General features: G+C 45.3%; 1 long non-coding RNA gene across 1 annotated transcript in view; it reads left to right on the top strand.

Moving 5' to 3' along the window:
• LOC123519068 overlaps window positions 1-7500 on the top strand; it is a 132795-nt gene that overhangs the window by 95906 nt on the left and 29389 nt on the right. The window contains exon 3 of the long non-coding RNA XR_006678970.1: window positions 6343-6457. This is a non-coding gene — a long non-coding RNA (uncharacterized LOC123519068). The remainder of the gene's footprint in view (window positions 1-6342; window positions 6458-7500) is intronic.

Genomic DNA, 7500 nt, shown 5'->3' with positions numbered 1-7500 from the left:
AAATTTCAGTGACTCTTTGCCTCCTAAGAAAGCAATGCCGCCGAGAACAGGGCAGCGGTGCAACACATGAAACACATCACTTCAAAAATTCTCCACCCTCGCGCCTACCAAGTGCGGGTGGCAGGTAACTGGTTCAGCGACTTGATGGAATTCCCCAATACTCATCGCATTAACATAAAAGATTGACGTGACCCTCATAGGATTACGCCTCAGCCATGGCGGGAATATACATCTCCATCTATGGCAAGGCAACGGAAGCCACTCACGCGCAGATCCCTCGTCTACCTCTTTCTCTGAGCATCGATGGCAGGGCAGCAGCGTGGTATGGTGGAATGGTTCAGGCACAATGACTTTCCTGCAGTTTGTTCTTTTGGATTTTTGTCTAATATTGCATGGATCCATTTTATTATCCCTTGGACTAGTAATAAAACAATACATTATCTTACTGAACAAAATACAACTGCAGGTATATTATTCGAACACTTCTTCTGCTAGATTTCCATCCTACTATGTTTTGTGTTTACGTCTGAGAGGCCACAGTGATAAGAAAAAAAAAGGCAAGACTATAAACAACAATAACTAAGGTGGGTGGGAAGGAAATCTTGATATACACAACAATAACTAAATGACGGCAAATTAGAAGCTCGTCAAAACCCAGTGTCAAAATCCAAATTTCCGATCTGTAGTGAATTTTGCCCGTGCTTAGAAATGATAAACGTGACAAAAAGTTTTCATAATCTGCTGTAAAACTGAAGACATTTTCCAGTCATCAATGGAGAAAAAGTGGAATAGGTACGTAAAGAAACGCTTTCATATATATAAGCTGATAGTTGATGAAGATGTTATGTATTAGTGTTCTAAATAAGGAATTATATTTGTAGACTGAGATTGATATTAAATAGCAAGACCAGAACTCAGTCACTTACAGCATTGTGATACATCAAACTCTCCTTACCGATTAATAGACAAAAACTGGCGAGAAGTGCGGCTCACCAAAGTTGGCGAGAGTTTCTGAAGTGCACTTGCAACGCAACACCAGGAATACAATTATGTGATTATGGCCATGCTTTCATATAGGGTAGATATCCATGAACGTTCACGCCACACAAGAAAGAAGGATTACGTCATGGTTTTACAACACTACATAAAAGGCTTGACAGTCGTCCATTAGGTGTTAATCTCCTATACCTCGCGAACCATAAATCTAAACCAACATATTATTCATCTTTTCGTCAGTAGCTCAGGTGCTTTTCGCGGAGGAGACGAAGGAGGAGACATGGCCGCCTTGCCGTCACTCACGCCCTCGCTCACTCCAAGCCTTCACTCAAAGCTGGCAGCAGACATCGGTAATATTTCACGCATTACGAAAACCCATAAGTCTTTATCAATTACGCCCAAGCCTCTGCCCGACTTGAAGCAATCGATGGCATTCGAAGTATCGGCTTTTGGAGTGCAAGGGAAGGGAAAGGAAGGGGAGAGGCAGGCTGGAGACGGCTGGGGACGGCTTGGGAGGGCTGGGTTGGCATCTGGTGAAAGTGATGGAGATACAAAAAGAAAATGGTTAAGGGGAACCGCCTTGGAAGTGGTGATGGAGGGCGAGGAGAGGAAGCTGAAGATGAACACGGAGAGGTGGAGCGGCGGAGTGTGTAGGACGCTCTGGGGAGGAGGGAGGGGAGCTGAAGGGACATGGCGAGGCGAGGCAGAGGCACAGGGAAGGGATTACTGGGTGCGTATTGATGCGAGTGTCTGCTGCGCCCCTGAACAGGTGCAATCCCCCCCTAACTCTCTGTAATGACTTGGCCAATAAATTTCGCGACTTAGCTGTGCCACAATCGATCACAAACCCGCGTCCCGAGTCTCAATGCAAAGGTATATCTCACTGAGTCCTGCAAACATTCATGCTGAGGCCAGTATAAGTATGTTCTCTTTCACAATACCACAGTAAGGCCACGCTACCTAGTTTTCCTTCAGCGGCATAAAAAAGCAAGTTCAGTGCAAATATTCTCCATTAAGCTTCGTTGTAGTTCATTATAATTAACTCAATGAAATCTAAATTCATCTAAAAAAGTCTCAATGGCCCCCTTAAGGCATCGGACGACAATACTAGATGGAAAAAAAATGTCAGGTGTTTTTGAAAGGTGAGGAGGGGGAGAAAGGGGCCTCTCACAGATTTGCCTTTCCATCGCTAATAATCCCCCGAGAGAGAAAAAACACTATAGTAATCCCGCTACAGCCACATGAGGGCGAAAATAAAGGTCCACAACAAAGAAAAAGAGACGTAGTGCAGCAAATCCGCAAGAGGCACACGGGGACGCAAGGCGAGGACATCAATCTGGCCTTGACTGGGTCGCAGGTCATAATTACGAACTGGCACGCCGCACCAACTTTGCCTCCTCCCTCGGTGGCGGCGGGTCTTGCAGCATGTTAACAGCCAGTGCATTAATATTTATACTATATCCTTTCACCCTGACGGCAATGACGTTTAATTTTCGTTGCAGCAGCAGGGGCGAGGCTGCAGGAGTGTCTCGCTGTCACTATAAGGCGGCACCGAGCTCACCGCTGTTGTGCCAAAGTTATGACAGCTTAGAGCGGCTTTGTTGTGCGTGTGTTTGCCTTGCTGAGATTCCGCTCGCTTTGTTGGAGTTGTGGCTGCGTGATTGAGTTTAGCCTTGTTAGCTAATCCTGCGGCAATACACTCACTTCATTAACTTCTAACAATCGTCTTAATCATATTTCCGATCTCCATTTCCACGACATATTTACTCCTCCTCCTCTACCACCTAATGCCTCCTCCTCGGCTTCTCTCTCTCTCTCTCTCTCTCTCTCTCTCTCTCTCTCCCCAAGTGACGGCAATTTTCAGGTCGTTGAGTCTTTAGCGGCGGGCGATATATTTCCGGAAACTTGTGTCAAACTGTACTGTGTTGACTCTTGAGGCGACGCAAATTACGGTGGAGAGACTGTTGTTGTGCGTTGGTGGAGGCGGTGGGGGGTGAGAAGAGAGCAAAGGGACTCCACCACTATCACCACCTTTACCACTACTAGCACTACCACCATCGTCACCATCACCACCAACCATCACCACGTCTACCATCACCACATCACCACCACCACTAGCGCACTTCCTAAATGCTTTGCGTCCGCTGCAGGAAAATACATGTGGATTTAATTTATTTCTTCAGTCTATTGCCCTGGAGAGAAATATAATAAGTAAGTCAAGCCTTTCTCCTTTTATTCGTACCTCCACAAATAACATTTCCAGGTGTCACGATCTGGCCGAATCTTGTTTCCAGTGAAATTCGTCCTTTTCACGTACAAGGTTCAGGGATGGAAGGACTTTTTTTCATTCTCTCTCTCTCTCTCTCTCTCTCTCTCTCTCTCTCTCTCTCTCTCTCTCTCTCTCTCTCTCTCTCTCTCCTTCTGCTTCACTTCTACATATATTTCTCCTCCAGTAACAGTAACAGGCCCGCCGCACGGCCCCAGACTAGCTCAATTGGAAGAGAGGGAGAGCGTTCGGAAAGGCGCTCATCTGATAGTGTTCCAGGATCTCATCTTTCACCTCCCTTAAGCCCCTCACTTCCAAGGCCCTGAAAATTGGATACAGACACCCACCTCAACAAATTGAGCCTCCGGGCACAAGATTGGGGGGAGGAGGTAGGGAAGGCTGTATTTTGTCTCGCCGACTCCATCTTCCCCATGTCTCTGGCCGCCGCTGTGTGTGTGCCGAGGGTCGTCAGAGGCGCCCGCTCCTGCTGATTGGTTTTTACTTCGGCTGGCTTAGGTGCGAAGGACGTTTTCAAGGTGACAAATGTACTCCGTGCCCTGAGAATTAATCCGATGGTGGCGGGAAGATAGTGGTAGACTCGTGTGCCGGGGAGGAGACAGGCTGAGGTACTGAGTGTTAATAGTGAGGCTTCCTTCGTTCTTTCCTTTGCTTACATATGTTTCTTGATATGTTCAGTTCTCTATTCACTCATGTCTAAACAGGCTGGGTTATAGCGAATGTTGATGGTATAGCTTCTTTCTTTCCTTTCCTTACGTATGTTAACTTGAGTCTCTTCTGGCTTGTATGTTCAGTCCCCCACCCCATTCACTCATGTCTTACTATATGGGTGTTGTATTGTATTCCTTTGAGTCTACTTGTATGATACTATCTCTTGTTCTTGTTCTCCATCTTCGTCTTCGTCGTTTTTTTTTTCTTCCTTTTCCTCCTTCTCCTCCTCCTCCTTCTTCTCCTCCTCCTTTGTCTACACGGCTTTTTCTAATCATTCTTACTCTTATTACTTGCATTATTATCGACCAGTTTCCTAAATGGCGTTGTTGAAATGTATTATTAACGCATTCAGTAGGAAAACTCATTTCATCATGAATTTTTGGTGTGATAAGACGATTTTATAGACATTAGGGAGAATCTATGGAGGTGAGAAGACTAATGGCCAGAGTGCTCACTATTTTTAATTCCCCACATAAGTTTCTGAAGCTGTATAAAATCGCCAAATAGTAAGCAGAATATATATGAAAACGCGTCCCGGTACTGAAGGGCTTAATGAACTGAAGGAATGATCATCGTCCTTAATGTTGTTTGCGGCGCCCCTTGGTGTTGAAATGGTGATGCTGCTTCCTCTAATATGTATAAAACTCTAGAAAGTCTTATATTAATTAAGTCTCTCTCTCTCTCTCTCTCTCTCTCTCTCTCTCTCTCTCTCTCTCTCTCTCTCTCTCTCTCATACAATACAGCTTCGTTAATGAATAAAAAAGTGAGCAAATTAAAAGATAAACAAATATATGAAGCTGTGTGAAATTCATGCTCTGAAGTGTAAACGTATCGTCCTCATACAGAATGTACAAAAGAGGAAGACTTGTAAAAAAGAAGAAAAAATATATGCATAGTTTACATCAAATTAACTAGTGTCTCATTGAAGTTCAGTTTTAGCACTTTTCATTTATATATTTTTTCTCACTCTCCTACAAATACGAAAACATATACGAAGCTTCAAGTTAACTCTAGTTTGAAAGAGGAATCGATAAAATTTAATCTAACATCACTTTACATATACTATTACACTCAAACACACACACACACACACACACACACACACACACACACACTAACTGACCTCCGGCACCCCTCCATCTAAAACAAAGTAAAAGGTGGGGGAAAGTGGGAGAGGGTATTAGAATGGGAGAAGAAGACCCTGAGGGAGGGGAAGGCTGGGAGGGAGTTTCGCAAGGGAGGGAAGTTTGTAGAGAGTGAGGAGGAGTGTGGGGAGAGAAGTTGGTCACGAGGCAAGTTGGTTGTGAGGATGTGAAAGGGAAGGGAAGGGAGTGTTGAGAGTAGGAACAGGGAGGAGGAGGAGGAGGAGGAGGAGGAGGAGGAGGAAAGTACAGGGAAATGTGTTGATGGACGTAGAAAGACTGACAGTGGAGGGACGAAAGGAGGAAGAGAGAACGTGAAAGACATGAATAATTAGAAAAGCTACACAGAGAGAGAGAGAGAGAGAGAGAGAGAGAGAGAGAGAGAGAGAGAGAGAGAGAGAGAGAGAGAGAGAGAGAGAGAGAGAGAGAGAGAGAGAGAGAGAGAGAGAGAGAGACAAAGACATAGGCAGATACAGAGAGAGACATAGACGAAGCAATCATCAACAGCAACGGACAGAAACAGGAGAAGAGATTAAAGAAACACTGGTCAGACAAACACTGCTAAGAAAGAGTAACACAGCAACGCGTCACTGAACAAAGGAGACACGGAAGCAATGGGTAAGAGGACCAGAGGAGGTTGAATAAGCTAATTACGATAGATATGCCGCAGCTTCGCCCATCCTTTAAGCAACACCTGGGAAAAAGTAGAGCTCAAGATGCCTTCCCCACGGACAGGTAAAGTGGCGGTCGAAGCTTATTCTTCCCACACACACACACACACACACACACACACAGAAAAAGAGAGAGAGAGAGAGAGAGAGAGAGAGAGAGAGAGAGAGAGAGAGAGAGAGAGAGAGAGAGAGAGAGAGAGAGAGAGAGAGAGAGAGAGAGAGAGAGAGAGAGAGAGAGAGAGAGAGAGACAGAGAGAGAGAGACAGACAGACAGACAGACAGACAGACAGACAGACAGACAGACAGACAGACAGACAGAAAGACAGACAGACAGACAGACAGACAGACAGACAGACAGAGAGAGAGAGAGAGAGAGAGAGAGAGAGAGAGAGAGAGAGAGAGAGAGAGAGAGAGAGAGAGAGAGCGCCATTGACATACTGGGTAATGGCTGGCGATAAATTTTCACAGATTGAGCGTCTCTCATTTACATTTTATTTGCCAGTCCGTCCCAGATTTATTGTTGTTCTTCATTTTTCAGGAGTGCGGTGAGAGGGAAGCAACCCGAGGCTCCATCACAGCGCGAATTCCATCTTACACTCCCGGGACACAAGGACGGTAATCCCTCCCCGACTCTCGTGGCTTGACGGTCCGTTGTAAGTGAAATATCCCGGAAGTTTTGTGGGTTTGTGGTAATTTCGTGAGTATTGGTCATAACATGTAAAATGCCACTGGAATATATGATATCGACGGGACAGATTAATGTGCGGGCTATTAAACCTGTCTTTTGGGGTGACGCATATGAGCCTGTTGAAACGCGTATTGTCAGCCGCCGACAGCTTGCCCATAAAAGGATGACGGATAAGGCAGCCTCGAGGACACGACTAGAATAGTAAAACCAGGCAAGATTTGTGAGGGCAGATTGAAGAAACCGTCCATGCGACACGGCGGACGCTTCACTTCTTTCTCTTTTTTTTTTCACGAATACACATCTAGCAGTTGTGTTGCCTCAAACTTGACTGTCACGAACAACGCACACGCCAGTAAAAGTAATCGTGTGGTATACGTGCTAGACTCAGATGTCCCAAAATTGTCACGGATATGTAACGGAGAGCCAAGGAGAAGTAATGCATGTCTATCAGCGCAGCGATACCACGGCAGCATCACGTTATTATCGACAGCCACTCACCACGCCGCCAGTCCCATGCAGAACTTTCACGCCTCAGCCTCCACCACGAACACTCAGCAATGTCCTCTCTTCTTTCATAGGTCCGTATTCTGAAACGCTTTGCTCTCTCACCATCACTACTTTCTGAAGGTTCCAGTTAAAGATACTCGTGATTTTAAGAGTATTTCTATGGTTCCGGTGATGGATTGACAGGATTTCTAGTTTATCATAAGGAGGAACTGCCTTGGAAACCCGGCTAATTGTCTCTGTGGCCTTGGAAAATTGTCGTATTGAGAGGGAAAGACGTTTATGAATATGGCCAATAGTGTCCCGCAGATTGTTTACCGTGCATGAGTCTTCTGTGTGCGCTATCACTTACTTCACTACGGCAGATTACTTGATTTCTGACAACGACCATAGCTACTATAATATAAGCCTTGAATTAGCCTCTCTGTAATAACGTTAAGGTGTCTTCTTTCTCAACATTAAACATTCTATTCTTGGAGTGTTCTCTGCTCCCTCTACCAACAC

Source organism: Portunus trituberculatus, chromosome 44 (assembly GCF_017591435.1).
Source record: "Portunus trituberculatus isolate SZX2019 chromosome 44, ASM1759143v1, whole genome shotgun sequence".
Classification (NCBI taxonomy): domain Eukaryota; kingdom Metazoa; phylum Arthropoda; class Malacostraca; order Decapoda; family Portunidae; genus Portunus; species Portunus trituberculatus.
The sequence above is the reverse complement of the archived record's forward strand: the minus strand, read 5'-3'. Positions and strand labels throughout refer to the sequence as shown.